The 17081-nt window shown below is 39.2% G+C and overlaps 1 protein-coding gene across 1 annotated transcript in view; it reads right to left on the reverse strand.

The window, feature by feature from the left end:
• Nucleotides 1–15503, reverse strand: part of grin2da (glutamate receptor, ionotropic, N-methyl D-aspartate 2D, a) — a 123002-nt gene extending 107499 nt beyond the window's left edge. The window contains exon 1 of the mRNA XM_017480785.3: nt 15263–15503. The gene's annotated coding sequence lies outside the window, so the exon portion shown is untranslated. The remainder of the gene's footprint in view (nt 1–15262) is intronic.
• Nucleotides 15504–17081: the final 1578 nt, after the last annotated feature.

Genomic DNA, 17081 nt, shown 5'->3' on the forward strand with positions numbered 1-17081 from the left:
TAAATTTATTTGCGCATGCACCAGGAGGTTGTGTGAGTCACGACTGGCAAGAGAGAACCACAACTATAATCAAGCAGCTGTCTATATTGTGTTACATCAAAAGATTAATTTATTTGGGCTTAAGTGAAAAAATTGTAATCCTGATAGTATTCCCATTTTTAACAAAATATACCTGTAATCTGATTACTTTGTTTTTTGACATAACTGTAAAAGATTACAGTTACCAGTTTTTTGTATCCTGATTACGTAACGCCATTACATGTATTCTGTTACTCCCCAAGCCTGTAGCTAACATAAGGGTGGGTGATCTGGTGATGGTGTGATGCTAGCCACCATGTTGCCCCAATGTCTGATAGACATGATATGCTACTATGAGTGGTCCAGCTCCTACATATGCGTCCTTATTTCAGTGCGAGATGCACTAGCTCCAACTCCCTGTAGGCACAAGGTTGTCTCAGAAAAAAGAAAAGAGGGTACTTCATCATGTTAGAATTCTGGCTGACCCTCAAGTTCTTCCTAGCTGTGATAATACATATTCTGATCTAGAGTATTCCGACAACATGATGACAGTCAGGTAGAAATGACTATGGTGGCATGAGGATAAAAGAATACTCTATGCCTTACACAAAAGTTCCACATGTGGGCCTGCCAAAGGTTAGCCTCACTGGCAGTGACTTACCAACCGGGTCAGCAAGGGGTAACAGCTGGTGCACTGTCAAGGCAGCACATTCACCGAGGAAAATTTCATTTACACCCATAGGTGGTGCAACAGATCTGGAGATTTCCGCCAGGCACACACTGCTCTTTGCCAAAATCTCTTTCAGGTATGGTTCTCCCTAGTGGAGCCAAACAGCTGACCTTGTGGCCTGCTGTATACAGTGGTGCTCGAAAATTTATGAAGTTTGTGGAAGTTTTACAATTTTCAATATGTCTGCATAAATACCTAAAATACATTCAGATTTTCACACAAGTCCTAAATGTAGATTAAGAGAAGCCAATTAAACAAAGTAGACAAAAATATTATACTTGGACATTTATTTATTGAGGAAAATGATCCAATATTACATAACTGTGAGTGGCAAAAGTATGTGAACTTGTGCTTCAGGACTTTCCACAACATTTCTATTGGATTAAGGTCAGGACATTGACTTGGCAATTCCAAAACATTAACTTTATTCTTCTTTAACCATTCCTTGGTAGAACGACTTGTGTGCTTATGGTTGGTGTCTTGATGCATGCCTCACTTTCTCTATTCCAACAGTATTCCAAGACCAGGTTTGGGATCCTGAGCTCTAAAGACATAAAGCATTTTTCCATGTAGCAGTTGGATATGCAGGAACTATCCTGTTACAAACATCAGGATTTTTCACATACACTGTACTGGTTAGGGGTAGAAGTGCCACCCCTCCCAGAACATAAACAGGTGCACTTTGACCAATAAGAGGACAGTTTACTCACATGTGACTTGCATAAACACATTTTGGTGCACTTTGTAAAACAAACTGAACCAAGGAGAAAATGCAGCATTGTAACAATTGAAGTCCCCGTTTCAGAACAAAGCACAGATCTACAGGTCTGAAAACACCCTTACGCCTGTTTCACACATATTCTGTTTGCAGTACATATGCAGTACGTATTTTTTTTTCTGTGCCCATGTTAACAGGTTAGAGCATTCACACTGCTCATGTGTGGCCAGTGTGTTGCAGGAGTGGTGCAGCAGTGCAGTGATTGTTTCCGCACCGAGTCTGAATTAAAGTGATGTTAATTAAAATGCACTGAATTAAAGTGCATGGTTCGTGGTCAAAAGGAACACAGGTTTTCATGAAAATGCAGTAATCGCACCATATATGGATATAATTTAAGTATACTACTGTTTTTCACAGTCATTTTATTACTTTAAGCCTGGGGTAAAGCAAAGAAAACCAAAACCCAGTCAAAATTTTCTAAAGTATATTTGTTAATGTCAAATACACTACACAGCATGTTATATTGTGTGTGGGTGTCACTGTTTGTGTCAATGGTAAGTTTTCATTAAAAACCTTTTCACGTAAGAGAAGTACCATGTTTAAATGTTTTGCCACTTCCTTAATCAACATAATACATAAATCCATATAGAAGTAATGAATGGAATATTATCTTGTTTATATTTATTGTGTTTAAACATTAATACATCTATAAAAGATTGTATTACTGTACTGTGTTGTTCTACACTTCATTCAGAGTCCTGTCAGCCTCCACCTTCATGTCCTTTTCTGAATGTGTGTTCCGCCACGGATCAGTTGCGCACTGCAAACATGTCTTATGTGAAAGCACAATGAGCCGGTGCCGCTTCTGCACCGCATACTTACTGCAATATGTACTGCATACGTACTGCAAACGAAGTATGTGTGAATCAGGTCTTTGTTAAGGTTTTGTAGGTAGACCTGTCACCACTTGCACTCTACCATATACATATACAGCCTTATAAGTCACTGTATGGTCCTGTCATATCTAATCTGTACTATCTATCTGATGAGATATACGTGTTTGAAAACACAGATCAGTCACAGAGCTAGCCCTTTATGTATGTTTCTACATCAAGGATGTACATAAATCTCACAAAAAAGGTTTGGCTTCTTTGGTCATTCATTGGAGAAGACAAGACAAAGCCCATAGAATCTATTGTCTGGACAAACTGATGTCTAGTTCAATCATATTTGAGATCTATGGAGCCATGACAACCAATTCCAGGGCTGTTTTAGATTGTACATAAACAAGTTTGATGTCCTCTTAGATCAGATTATACCCCAAATCTCAAACATAGGCATATGCTTTTGCCATTCTATCCCTCCAGATGAGGGATAGAATTGAGGTAAGTTAACCAAACGATAGGCATCATACTCTGATCCATCCTTCAGGGATGTAGCTAATGGAAGTGATTGGTAGACCATCCCAAAGTCATGGGTTATCTACCTTTTTAATTTAAGGAACATGTTTTTTTCTGAAGTTCTCCTGCCACTTATATGTACATAAGTACTTAAGAAGTATTCCCATGACAGAGTTATGACAGATTAGGAGTTATTATATTTCTACATGTCAGCAGTTGACATGTAGACCAATGCTTTAAGTTATAGGACTGGAGTTTCTGCAGTGGTTGAAATTGTACCCAGTGTTGCCATTTTGCTAATCTGGGAGAGCTTTTGGGGGTAATATATGCCAGCTCCTATAAAGAGGAGATTGCCACTGACATTGAGCAGACTTCCCCAACTGTGTAGGCACAATATATGGCAAACATGTAATTTAGGCCCCTGTATCATCTGGGTCACTATTTATTTTTAACTACAAAGCAACTTTCTCCATTGTCCTGATGCAATTGTCCTGTCTCGATTGTCTCAACTGTCCTGTCTTTAATGCAAAGTATAGGTTTTGTGTAGTTAAAGTAGGTGCCTTTAGAAAGAACAGTGATTGAGGCATTGTCACTGCCTCATCTTTCAGAAAGTGTCTTCAGACTGAGAGACTGGACCTCCCAGTGGAATTTTCCCTCCCGAACACCCCAGAATAGGATGCAGCACCACGCATTTGTAAAGACTCTCTAACAAGCGCAACATGTTTTTAATTATCAGCTGTCACGAGCCAAACTGATAGTGGAGTACCACAGAGTTATTGCAGACTCTAGACAGGTGATGTAGATGTGGATAAGCTGATGAAGGCAACACTCATCTTCCACAACTTACTCAGGGATCTGTGCAAAACATTCAATGGTTCAATTTTGGTTTCCCTTCTTCTGGTGGTACTGTAGATCTCTTAGCATTGAGGTAAGGCTCAGAAGAAATCATTTCCATCTCTGGGTCATTTTGTCAATTTAGCACAGACATGAAATTCAGTAAAGCTGCCATCTAGACAGGAATTTTGGGATTTCTGGGCTTCATGGCAATGGAGTTGGGAGGGTGGGATAGAAAAGCAGGTAGGATGAGCTGCCACCTGGGTTGCTGCTTGGGTACCTTGGTAACCTTTGTATTGTCAGCTATTATAGAGTAGAATTCATCCCTAGAGCTCATAAGTGGTCTCATCCAGATGCTCTGTGGATCTTTGTCGCTAGCTTTCTAGCTAATGGGATAGAGTAAGCAAACATTGTGTCACTATGAAGTTTAAATCAGGTAGTAGCAACCTTCTATTTCTATTTTTAGCACCTTGCACTTTTTTACTTTTGTAATTTGTATTTGAATATTTGTATATTCTTTTATGTATTTCTTATCATGTGTTACATCTACCGGCTTGCTCCAAATTATATCTCATTGTACTTTTTCAGTGCCAATAAAGGTATCTTAGCATATCTTAAAATAGTTGAAATGGTTCAACACAACGGATGTTTTAAGTATTTTCCTCAAATTCAACTGAAAATGCAACTTATAATGATTTCGCAAGTTTCAAAATTATTGAACCCCCTGAATAGAATTCCTCACAACAACATAAATACGCAAAACAGGTGTTGTCTCAAGCACACTTGATGAAACTAATCAAGGGCTTCATTAGCTGGAGCTGGAACACATGAAATACCTGAACTGGCTAGGAGTAGAAAATACATTAAATGACTTGATGGCAACCGGCACTGAGGTTTCAGACATACGCCACTACTGACCCAAAAGCACAAGAAAAGTCGGCTCAAAATCATATAAATAAGCCAAAGAAGTTTTGGGATTCTGTTCTGGGGAGCGATGAAACAAAACTGGAACTTTTTGGCACGATGGATCAGCGGTATGTCTGGAGGAAAAAGAATGAAGAAAGAACACTCTGTTCACAGTCAAGCATGGTGGTGGCTCGGTAATGCTCTGGGGTTGCTTCCTCTGGCACTGGAAACCTGCAGCTTGTGGAAGGCAAGATGGATTCATTGAAGTATCAGGAAAGCCTGGGAGAAAACGTGAGGAAGCTGAAGCTTGGGTGTCATTGGAACTTCCAATAGTAAAAGTTCACATTCCAACAAGGCTTGGTTGCAAAAGAGGTCCTGGACGATTCTACAGGGCCATCACAGTCACCCGACTTGAACCCCATAGAAAATCTCTGGTGGGATTTGAAGAAGGCGGTTGAAGCACTCAACCCCAAGAATATTACTGAAGTGGAGGCCATTGCTCATGAGGAATGGGCTAAGATTCCTCAGGAAGCTGGTGTCTGACTATGCATCTCATTTGCAGCAGGTCATGAATGCAAAAGGGTTCTCTACTAAGCACTAAAAATACTTGCCTATAAATTTCATAATTTTGAAACTGGAGAAATCATTATAAGTTGCATTTTCAGTTGAATTTGGGGAAACCACTCAAAGCATTCATTGTGTTGAACTATTTCAATTGCTTTTGGTTGATTTGTTCATTGCAAACAGTTGAAAATCTGTCAATTTTGACAATAAACCTGATTTGCAATGGGGGTTGAATAATTTTGATTGCAACTGTATATGGTCTTCTCGAAAATTAGAGGAGAATAGTTATCTAGCCATGATTATGCTATATGGCCAAAAGGTGGACACCTGACCATTACACCCCATATGTGGTTCTTCCCCAAACTGTTGCCACAATTTTGAAATCACACAATTGAATAGAATGCCTTTGTATGCTGTAGCATTACAATTTCCCTTCACAGGAACTAAGAGGTCCAAACCTGTTCCAGCATGACACAGAGTACACAAAGTGAGCTCCACGAAGACATGGTGTGTTAAGGTTGGAAGAAAGTGGAAGAACTCGAGTGTCCTGCACAGAGCCCTGACCTCAACCCCACTGAACACCTTTGGGATGAACCGGAACTGGAGCCTCCTCACTCAACATCGGCGCCTGATCTCAACCTCACTAATGCTCTTGTAGCTGAATGAACACAAATCCCCACAGCCACGCCCCAAAATCTAGTGGAAAGACTTCCCAGAAGAGTGAAGATTATTATAACAGTACAGGGGGACCGAATCTGGAATGAGTTTAAATAACCACCTTAAAAGGTCCAACACTTATGATCTTGCCCGTATAGACTTCACCTTAAAGGGCAAACAAAACTGTACACACACACACACACACACACACACACACACACACACACACACACACACACACTTTTGACTTCCTGTACTGGTGCCTTGCTCACACAATGTGCAGAATCAAATTCTGCAGCAGAGAACAAGGCACCTTCACTGAACTCCTTCTCAAATGGATGATTTGTTTCAGATAAGGTTGATAAAATTATACAAAACATGTTGTTACAGTGTTATAATGGAGATGTCGTTAACTGACAGTTTTGCTGATAAAAACGTGCAATAGCTCAAAAAGGCTATAATGCAGCATTTTACGAGTAGTGTTAGAAAAGCCTGGCTAACATATAGGGGCTTGAACATTTTCATAATAACAAATCCTTATACAGGACAAGCAGCTAAGGATTGGTCTTTTGGGTTCTGGGTGACGGTGGGATGCTTGTCGCCCAGATGTTTCACAGAATTCATAGTGTTCTTTTGGCTTACCCTCAAGAAGGCTGATATGTCATCATAAATAGATCAAAAAACAATCCCAAAACTTGCCAGCACATATGCTTCAAACTCAGATGATTCCATTATTTTTTCCCTAGTGGTGCAATAATTCTCCTCATTAGCAATTAGTATTGAGGGAGATTTCAACAGTCCTAAAAACAAAACAAGACAGAGCTTCAGTATCAACCAACCAAATATATTAGCACTCATCAGCTCAAATAAAGAAATATATTTCTAACTGTTCGATTTGCCAATATCTAGAGTTTAGAATATCCAGCTGCAAGAGTATACATTTTCTCATCATTCTATCACCCCCCTTCAAGAACAGTCTATATCCCTGCAAGCAAGTCTATCATCCCAACCATATCCAACAAAAAATAAACTCTGCTGTCATTTCAGATCATGTCCCAAATAAGCCTCAAGTTAAATAACAAAACTCTATTAATGTTAGCACTTTAATAGACATGACCTGATACTGCACAACAACAGCTCACTCATTGATCACAGTCACTAAGCTTATAAATTAATATTAAACAATATGTGATTATTCTATACACTGGAACAGATCAACAATGATGTCACTATATGGAGATAACTGGAATGCTGCATCTCTACATACCAAGTTCTCAGTGGATGAAATTTCCAGTATCCCTCAGTGGACACACTGCAACAATAACAATGGGCCTCATTTATCATTTATCTTTTAGTAAAGCCGAACAAAACTCAAAATTTCTGCGGAATTTACAAACAAAAATTTTACAAAAGAAACGTTGATTTTCTTCGTACTCACTACCAGTGTCTTGTACTTGCTACTACTACTTATGTTCACCCATAAAGAGCAAAGCACGTTCTCGACACAGCTCACTTGCATTTAGTGATGGCCAAAAAAATCCATAAAAAGTAAAAAGCACAGATTAATAACGGTGAAGTAAACGCAGAAGTAGAACTTATTTTTATGCCGATAAAAATATTTAGCAATGTAACGGCACCTGAAAAGGATGCAATCTAGAGACAAATTGCAAAAGGTGAATAGGTGTAAATTAAATGAGATGACAAGAAAATTGTGTGACATGAAAACACAAAGAGAAAGAAAGAGAGAGAGAGAGAGAGAGAGAGAGAGAGAGAGAGAGAGAGAGAGAGAGAGAGAGAAAGCAGTCCACGCATAGAGAAGCTGCTATATTAAAAGTGTCCCGGCAGACGTGCTGGAAGCACAAAAGAAGATGCCTTGGCAAAATTGGAACCAATCTTTCATCCTGCAAAAAAATCATACTGGTATTTAAATGTCCTTTCCCTCATAAGTGGACCTTAATCCTTTCCTTCGTCATCTAACGCATTTGTTTACGGCTTACGGCTATGCGCAGGCAGACTGGCCCATCCTCCGTTTGTACTGCATGGTGATGTTCTTTTGTTATAATTGAATGAGTAGTTTTATTTGTCTTAATTTATGGGTATATGTTGGTTGTTCTCCTTATTTTCACTTTGTTTTCCATATTCTTAATTAATTACAATAATATAAAATAACTGGCTTTCACAAAATTTTTCTCTATGGTACTCTTAGTCCCTGACCTAGTGAACTAGCATGAGGATGTGTTTCTGATAGAGACACCAAAGATCTTCTATAAATTGCTCTGGATAAGGGGATCTGCTAAACACTGTAAATATAATACTAATAATAATCTATTTAAACTCAACAGTATATTGCATATATTAAAGTCCAGTAATCCATGCAAATTCTATGAACTGAAGTTGATCAAGTCGAGGTTTACATTAGTTAGTTGGACTTATGCATGAACTTACACACACTCGGGAGCACAAGTAGGCTACGAATGTTTGTTTTTGTGGGTTTTTTTTTTTTAGAAATTGCAGGATTTTCATGAATACCAAATTTCTTGCTTAAATGTTTCTACAAATGATTCACAAATAAAACCATTCATTTCCAGCTTGATAAATGTGGCCCACTGTTAGTAAATGAGCTATCTAGACACAATGATCCCAACAATATGAATAACACGATTGGACATTATAAACAAATTCTACTGGAATAAAAAATAATCATATTTACTACACTCCAAGAGATTGACTATCACATTTTTAAAGATACTGCCTAAAGTTCCTCACTAAATGTATTCCAAGTACTAAAATACATCATCCTTGGTTGAATAGAGCAAACAGAAGGCCTGAATATTTTACCTGTTCATCAATTTATCAATTATCAATTAAAAATGAATACAAAATATAGCTTTTGCTACAACTCTGACAGGCTGGTGGAAAGTCAGTGGAACTACAATGACACAAAGTATACTGTATATACACACATTTGGTATAGCCCAGACATTCTATATAATAAATCTCCCTGTCAAGGAACAGATTAGAAAGAAAAAGCTGTATAAAACGTCAGGCTCAAAATTCCTATACGTGTTCAATTGGGCTGAGAACCGTCTTGTATCCTGTTGATGTGGGCATTGTCGTCATGGAAGAGACCACTTCCACTTAAAGTCTTCCACTTTACTAGCTCCCATAGATCTACCTGGTGCCATGCTCTCACAAAGTAGAGTCTAGTCTAGTGGTCACCAACCCTGTTTGTGGAGATCTACCTTCCTGCAGGTTTCATCTCCAACCAAACTTAAGGCAATGATTAGAAGGTCAGCTAGGCACCATTATGGTTGGAGCTAAAGTCTACAGGAAGGTAGATCTCCAGGAACAGGGTTGGTGACCACTAGATCTAGACGTTGTCCGTCCTTGATACAAGAGCAATGGAAGCAATAACAGTGATGGCCAAATCTTAAGATATATCTGTCTGTCAATATTTCCAGTCACCATGGGTTTCTCCTTCATTGAGAAGGCATATCTTGACTGTGAAGGTACCCCTTGCCCCCTAGTGCCCTGAGCCCTAGAGCAAGTACATGGCTCCTAGTTCTTTACTAATTTGGACCTGCTTGAATAGCTCATTAGAATCCGAAGATGGCATGATCGTGATGTCCGGGCATTACAGATATCTAATGGTCAGTCAGTGCCACTTCTGTCTCCCAGGCCCATTTCTATGAGAAATTCCCAAATCGCTTTGTATTTATAGTTTATATCGGTCATATATTATATTTTTTCATGTTTTCACAAGTCAGTGAACCCTCACCTACTCACAAAACATGTCCCTAGATCCATGATAAAGTAAGTTTGTATTTAGATTAAGCCAAGTCTTTTTTTTATCTTACAACTGGGCCAACCATAAAAAAAACAACCAAGGCCGCTATAACACAAACAGTAGCAACTAAAATATTATGATAACATGGTATTAGCAAACCATTTATAATATAAGAGCAAGTATTCAGCTACTCTCACACATAATTCTATCTGATGTCCTTGTGTTCTATTTCTCTAGCACTATCAATTATTAATAATTATAATTATTTAAAAATCCATGACATGTTCATAACATATATGTGTTTAAATTAGCCCAACTAGAGAGAGCTGTAGAAGCTGCTTGATGCTGTACAACAAAATTGAAACTACTGTTCTAATCACATGCTCTAATCCTTTCTAACTGAAAAATTCACCTAATCAGTTTGTCTCTGTGGGCAGTAGCTGGTTGGAGTGGTAATGGTAATGTAATATTGATAAAGTTTTTACACTATTCTCTTTTGCAGCATGTGGGATGTGTACTATGGAAGCCCTGATAGGCCATGCATTATTAGTTTTTTTCTTTCTTGTTTTCTTGTGATCACAACATAGTTTTCACATAGTGTTATCCACATACTGTTACAAAAAGCTCTTTAATCACTATATAATTTAATCACGAGTAAAACTCACAAATTGTGAATGGGACTGGTGTTGCATGCATGTTGACCTGACAGCCTCCTTTTCAAGTCTCGGACGCAAAGTTGTCAATCACTGACAGACATAGAGCTATTTCAGTTTGAGTGAGTCCCTGATCAAACTATAAACAGATTTGCTCATCCATGATGCTGCAGGATTGCGCTAAGCTTTTGCTGCCTCCAGAACAATAAAAACATGTTGTTATGTTGAATTCACAGAGTTGTGATCATGAGAAAGAAAAAAAATAATAATGCATGGCCTCTTAGGGCTTCTGTAGTATACTCATCTGTGTGTGAAGAAAATGTTGTACCAAATCCAAATCAGCTGCTTCTCCTTTTGATGTCCCATTAAAAACATGGTCTTACAATAGTTTAAAGTGCCATTCAAGCATATTTTTGCTGAATAACTTACAAATAAATATCACAAGTTCCACAAAAATAGAACAAGATCCACAATTAAACAGTAAGTGATTCACAAAATATAAAAATGAGATAAATAAAGAAAATGAGATCCACAAATATTGTTGTGATTCACAAATCAGCATTTGATTCATAAATACAGTATTTACAACTTCACACTCATTCTGTCGCTAATTTGTGGAATTGGCTTGTGAAATTCTGAAAAATTTCTCATATCGACTCATGTAGATCAGTCAATAAATATGTGTTGTTTTCATTGGGATTGCTCTAGCCAATCACATAGCAAGACAACTTTTCTTTAACGCACACATTACTCCAACCAATCTATATACTCAGCTAATTTACAAGTGCCAGGGAGGGATTTCTGCAGCTGGCTCTCAGGCTAATATCTCAGATACAATGCCCTCCACTAATATTGGCACCCTTGGTAAATAGGAGAAAAGAAGGCTTTGTTGTTTAAACTTTTGATCTTTTGTTCAAAAAATTCACAAAAATACTCTGCTCTCATGGATATCAAACAATTGCAAACAAAACGCAGGTTTATCAAAAAAAAAGTTGTGCTACCTTCCTTTGCGAAGATAACAGCTCTGAGTCTTCTCCTATAATGCCTGATCAGTTTGGAGAATACATGGCAAAAGATCTGTGACCATTCCTCCATAAAGAATCTCTCCAGATCCATCAAATTTCTAGGTCCACGCTGGTGGACTCTCCTCTTCAGTTCACCCCACAGGTTTTCTATGGGTTTCAAGTTAGGAGATTGGGATGGCCATGGCAGGACCTTGATGTTGTGGTCAGTAAACCATTTTTGTGTTGATTTTTATGTATGTTTTGTCCTGTTGGAAGATCCAACCATGGCCCATTTTAAGCTTTCTGGCAGAGGCAGTCAGGTTTTCATTTAAAATCTGTTAATATTTAAGTCCATGATGCCATGTATCCTAACAAAATGTCCAGGTCCTCTGGAAGAAAAACAGCCCCAAAACATTAAAGAGCCAACACCATATTTAACTGTGGGCATGAGGTACTTTTCCATATGGCTACCTCTCTGTATGCGCCAAAACCACCTCTGGTGTTTATTACCAAAAAGCTCTATTTTGGTTTCAGCTGACCATAGAACCCGATCCCATTTGAAGTTCCACTAGTGTCTGGCAAACTGAAGACGCTCAAGTTTGTTTTTGGATGAGAGTCGAGGCTTTTTTTTTAAACCCTTCCAAACAACTTGTGGTGATGTAAGTGACTTTAGTTTTGGATTGTAGTTTTGGAGACTTTTTGACCCCAAGACCCAACTAACTTCTGCAATTCTCCAGCTGTGATCCCTGGAGATTTTTGGGCCACTTGAACCATCCTCTTCACAGTGTGTTGAGACAATACAGACACACGTCCAATTCCAGGTTGATTCATAACATTTCTAGTTGACTGGAACTTGGCAGTTGACTGGAAATTGGCATTTTCAATGCTTTTGCTATTTTCTTATAGCCACTTCCCATTTTGTGAAGCTCAACAACCTTTTGCCGCACATCACAGATATATTCCTTGGTTTTACCCATTGTTATGAATGACTAAGGGAATTTGGCCTATGTGTTAACTCATATTTATATCCCTGTGAAACGGGAAGTCATGTTTGAAAAATTTCCTGTTCCTGGTCACCCAGTTATGCTAATAAAAATTGTTAAATATCAGTGGGAATTTACTTCAAATATAGTTTTCTCATATGAACTCATAGGGGTGCCAATAATTGTAGCACACATATATTTGACAAAGATATTTTTTTCTGGATAAACCTGTGTTGTGTTTGCAATTGTTTGATATCTATGAGACAGAGTATTTTTGTGAATTTTTTTTAACAAAAGGGTAAACAATAAAGACAGTCTTCTTTGCTCATATTTACCAAGGGTCCCGATATTAGTGGAGGGCACTGTAAATTTATGGAACTTTTCATACTTTCACAAATGTATGTGAACAATTGTGCTCAAAAAGAAATTAATTAATTAATTAATTAATTAATTAATTAACTTAAAATTATTTATTAAAATATATCATCTTATGCCCTGCAATGGATTGGCACCCGGTCCAGGGTGTACCCTGCCTCGTGCCCAATGCTCCTAGGCATGAGCCCGCATGGCGAGTACCATAGCTGTGATATATGTATATTCATATAATATAGACTGTAGGCATGCTTCTAAGCATTTTTATGTTGTCTAATGTATTTAGACAAAGACAATAGCAAGCAATCATTCTGGTAAAATACAAGTCTTGGGATTAAAGTTTGTTTAATTGCCTGCTGACAGAATGTGTTCCACTTACTTAACAACTACATAAGTTTTGTGATAATTGAAGCAAACTGGAAGTGCAACTAGAGCTGAATGATACAGCATTACATTTCTGTCTCTACTTTTCAGAATGAACTTTTAACAAACTTCCTTGAAAGCTGAAGATAAACGATCCCCTGCTCAAAGCACATATAAAAATCACGAAACGTCTATTATAATGTCTATTATATTATGGTACATTTTTGTTATAAACTATAAGAAGAAACATTTCAGAGATGGACCTGGTGTACACAGCGTATTCTGAATAATACTGTAATGGGAAATGGTCACTCAAAAAAACAAAAAAAAAAGCTCTAAAACACATATTATGAAGACCAAATCACAGTGAACTGAAGACACAGGCTGGTTGATAGCCACTTTGTTGAGCTCAAGGGATTAAGCTTGGCTGCTGTATATCCCTACATTCACACTACCAACTCACGAGTCACTCGTGTCGCTTGTAGTTTCTCTCTAGTGCCTGTGTAGAGACTGCGACTGACCGCTTGTGGGCATGCACTGCCAAGATTTTTTTAAATTCCGTTAAGAATCAGGAAATTGCATCTCTGTGTCAAGCACATACATGAATGATTGGCCATTTTGTCAGTTTTTTTTCACTTGTCTGAACATAGGCAGCAGCTCAAGCCTCAAATCCTTGAAAAGGAGGAAAACAGGACCAAGGTTAGGTTACATTGCAATATGCTTTCTTAGACCTCAAAGCCTGTTAATGCCCTGGCTCTGCAAATTAAATTGAGTCTTCTGCATTATAATTACGACTGCCTGAATTTGTTAGAAAATAAAAAATATTAAGTTTAGTTATTAATTGTTAGATAATATTTAATTAACACACCACTACCACCAGCACCACCACCCCTCTGACTTCATTCTGCCTTGGAGATGATTCACTGGGGTGAATAGAGTGAGTAGATATATATTTGGGTGGTACTCGACAGCTGGATCTTGAAGTGACAGTGCTCTGGAATCGTGTCCATGCTGCCCCCACGCCACTCACCCACCAACCAAGCCTACCTTCCTTCTTCCCGCCGTACGTCAGACAAGCCTTCATGTGGCTCTGACAGAAGCGCCTGTCCTGCAGGGGCTTGTCTCGAGCTGTCATGCTCCTAATGAATTTCTCCAGCAAGCTGCCACTGAGCATACAGCTACACTTGGTGGGGGTGTGGAGGGGTTGATGGAAGAGTCACCATATGTAAATCCGACCTTAAGGGATGATTCGGTATCGGAGAACTAGTTATGCAGCGGCTGTCATAAATAACACGCACCTAGCCCTGATTCTGACTGTTGTATTCACTACAGTCTGTACATTACACATAAAAATTAAAAAGCAACGTAGCCTGGAAAGTGCTGGATTCTTCAAGTCATGGCTGTCCATTAATGTAAAAGGCTTTCACACAAGCACAAGCTACACAATAAACAATAACCCATGCACACAGGGCTTACTTAAGAGTAGAAATGTATCTGAGAACATGTTCAACGGTCATAATGAGAGAAAAAAATCAACATTGTGAGCAATTCCGCCCCCGAACATAACATAGTGCTCTGTGCTTTAGGGAAAGGGTTGTCATGGGGTTGGCTTTGGGGGACTAATGGTGGGTTGTGGGGGACTCAATGTACGTGACCAGGCGGCACACTACCATAATAAATACTGTGTCAAATAGTACATCACCTGTGATTGGACATACAAATTAGTACTGACGCATTGTGGCTGTTACACAGGACACGACGATCATTGATCTTTTTCTTTTCCCAGCGCTATACCATTGCCTTACGCTCCTCAAAGAGGAGACTGTCTGAAAGATGTAACGTCGCTTCATTACCTCTCATTCTTTTAAACCTGTTACAAAAGAACAAGTGCATTATACCTACTGAGTTAAAGTTACGAGGCATCCAAGGGGGCTGTGTGTGTATGTGTGTGTGTGTGTGAGAGAGAGAGAGAGAGAGAGAGAGAGAGAGAGAGAGCCAGAACGGCTCAAGTATGTGCGCGTGTGTAGTCAGGTGAGAGACATAGTCCTGTGCTAGTCTGCACGCGCATCAATGACAGAAGGGTCACTGGAAATGTCTTTCTGCTCATCCACGCACACGCACATGCACACGCACACGCATTGCTACGCCTGTTCTGAAGGGCAAAGCCGGGAGCACGGAGCCAAAATCACGGGCAGGAATAAAGAACAACAACAACAATAAATAATAACACTGATAATAAAATAACAACAATAATAATAATAAAAGCCACTCACTGTGTTAGGATCTAGAGAGTGTGTCCTTCGCGCGGATTCCGGTCCGCTGCGCGTTCACTCCTCTGTCGTCCATTTTCACGAGCTTTTTTCTTCCACCTCCCCCCCCCCTCACACACACACACACACACACACACACACACACTTCTCCCAGTTCAAGTCTACGTTCAATATTATAGGCTACGTATACACTCTCGACCTTTCTTTACTCAGCCTGCCTACATGTTGCTGGCTCTCTCTCTCTCTCTCTCTCTCTCTCTCTCTCCAGTTATTTTGTTAAAATTCAGTATATATGCCCCGTCACCTAGCAACCTCCCTCCCTCTCTCTCTCTCTTTCTCTCTCTCTCTCTCTCTCTCCATCACTAGCGCTCGCGACACGTGTTGAATGCTAAACTTGTGGCAGGTTCTCAACGCGGAAGTGGCTGCAGTCGATCAACTGTGGGCAGAAAATATTAACAAAAGGAAATAAATAAATACACCCTCAATTTTCGAAACGAGACATCCTTAATTTCCTATCAAGGTTCATAAATAATCTATGGAATGACCTGTGTATGAGAGAGAGACAGAGAGAGAGACAGAGACGCTATAGCATTGCCATGCCAGAGCTATAAGGTGACGCAGAGCTATACTGGAACACTATACCATACTAAATGTTATTTCTGTGCAAGCGGTTGAGAAGTGTAATACATTGCCATACAGTCCAGTTTAGTGTACTACATTAGTATTCAGTTTCGATCCGTAGCCTTGTGGTGTGCAATTTTGGGATACCAGCTTATGCAGAAATTTCCCACATAATCATACTGTATCCACAATTTTACACAGCCTATTTTAATCAGTGGTTGTGTTTTCCAGGGAGCAAGAATTTGAAGTGACTATGTGTCAGCTGTGATTTTGTCCTCTGAACATTAGGTAGGATAGAGTGCTGCAGTGTGTGTATACCCTGTTCAGCATTCTGCCTTATCTTCTGGAGGTCATCATTCACAACTCTGTGTGCATAAATGTGTGTGTGTGTGTGTGTGAGAGAGAGAGAGAGAGAGAGAGAGAGAGAGAGAGAGAGAGAGAGAGAATAAGATGTATGTGTGTGGTTGTTAGCATGCCACGCATTTCTTTTGTGCGTAAACACCCTTCAATTTCCTTCCAGTGTTAAAAGTAGGTTCAGTAATTTAAAAGATCAAGACTCACATCATGTTCGTTTACATTACAATAATTCTTGCCGGTAAAGGCTATTTACCAGCAGTAGGCTACAGACCCCCTCTTACAGTTGTGCTACAATAAAGCTGAGATGAAAATACCTGTACAAAATTCCTAATTTTGTTAGCACCTGGTGCTTACATCGCTCAGCACTATAATCAGTGTATCCCAATCATGGTCAGGTTTTTCATCAGTATCTTATTAAACCTTGACTGGTCACAAGCATTGTAATGAATGCAAATGATACACTATATGTCCAAAAGTGTGTGGACACCTGACCATGACACCCATATGTTCTTGTTGAACATTAGTAATGTGTCGTTCATGAACGATTCATTCATTTTGAACGAATCTTTAATATGACCCCGGGAACAATGAGTTGTCTCAGCGAGTGATTCGTTCATTTATGTCCGCGCATGCACTGCAACATCCCCATATATTCTGTGCAAGAAACAGAAATGATCAGTTCACCTCTCGAGTCTTCGGGTTTGAGTCGTTTGTTCTTCCGGTGACCCCCACATAGGCAATGCACCATGCAATACTGGAAACAGAAACAATTAGTTCACGTCTCGTGTCTTTGGGTACGAGTCATTCGTTCATCACGTCACAGCCCCACTGCATTCAGCCTATG

This window comes from Ictalurus punctatus, chromosome 12 (genome assembly GCF_001660625.3).
Source record: "Ictalurus punctatus breed USDA103 chromosome 12, Coco_2.0, whole genome shotgun sequence".
NCBI classification, from domain to species: Eukaryota; Metazoa; Chordata; class Actinopteri; order Siluriformes; family Ictaluridae; genus Ictalurus; species Ictalurus punctatus.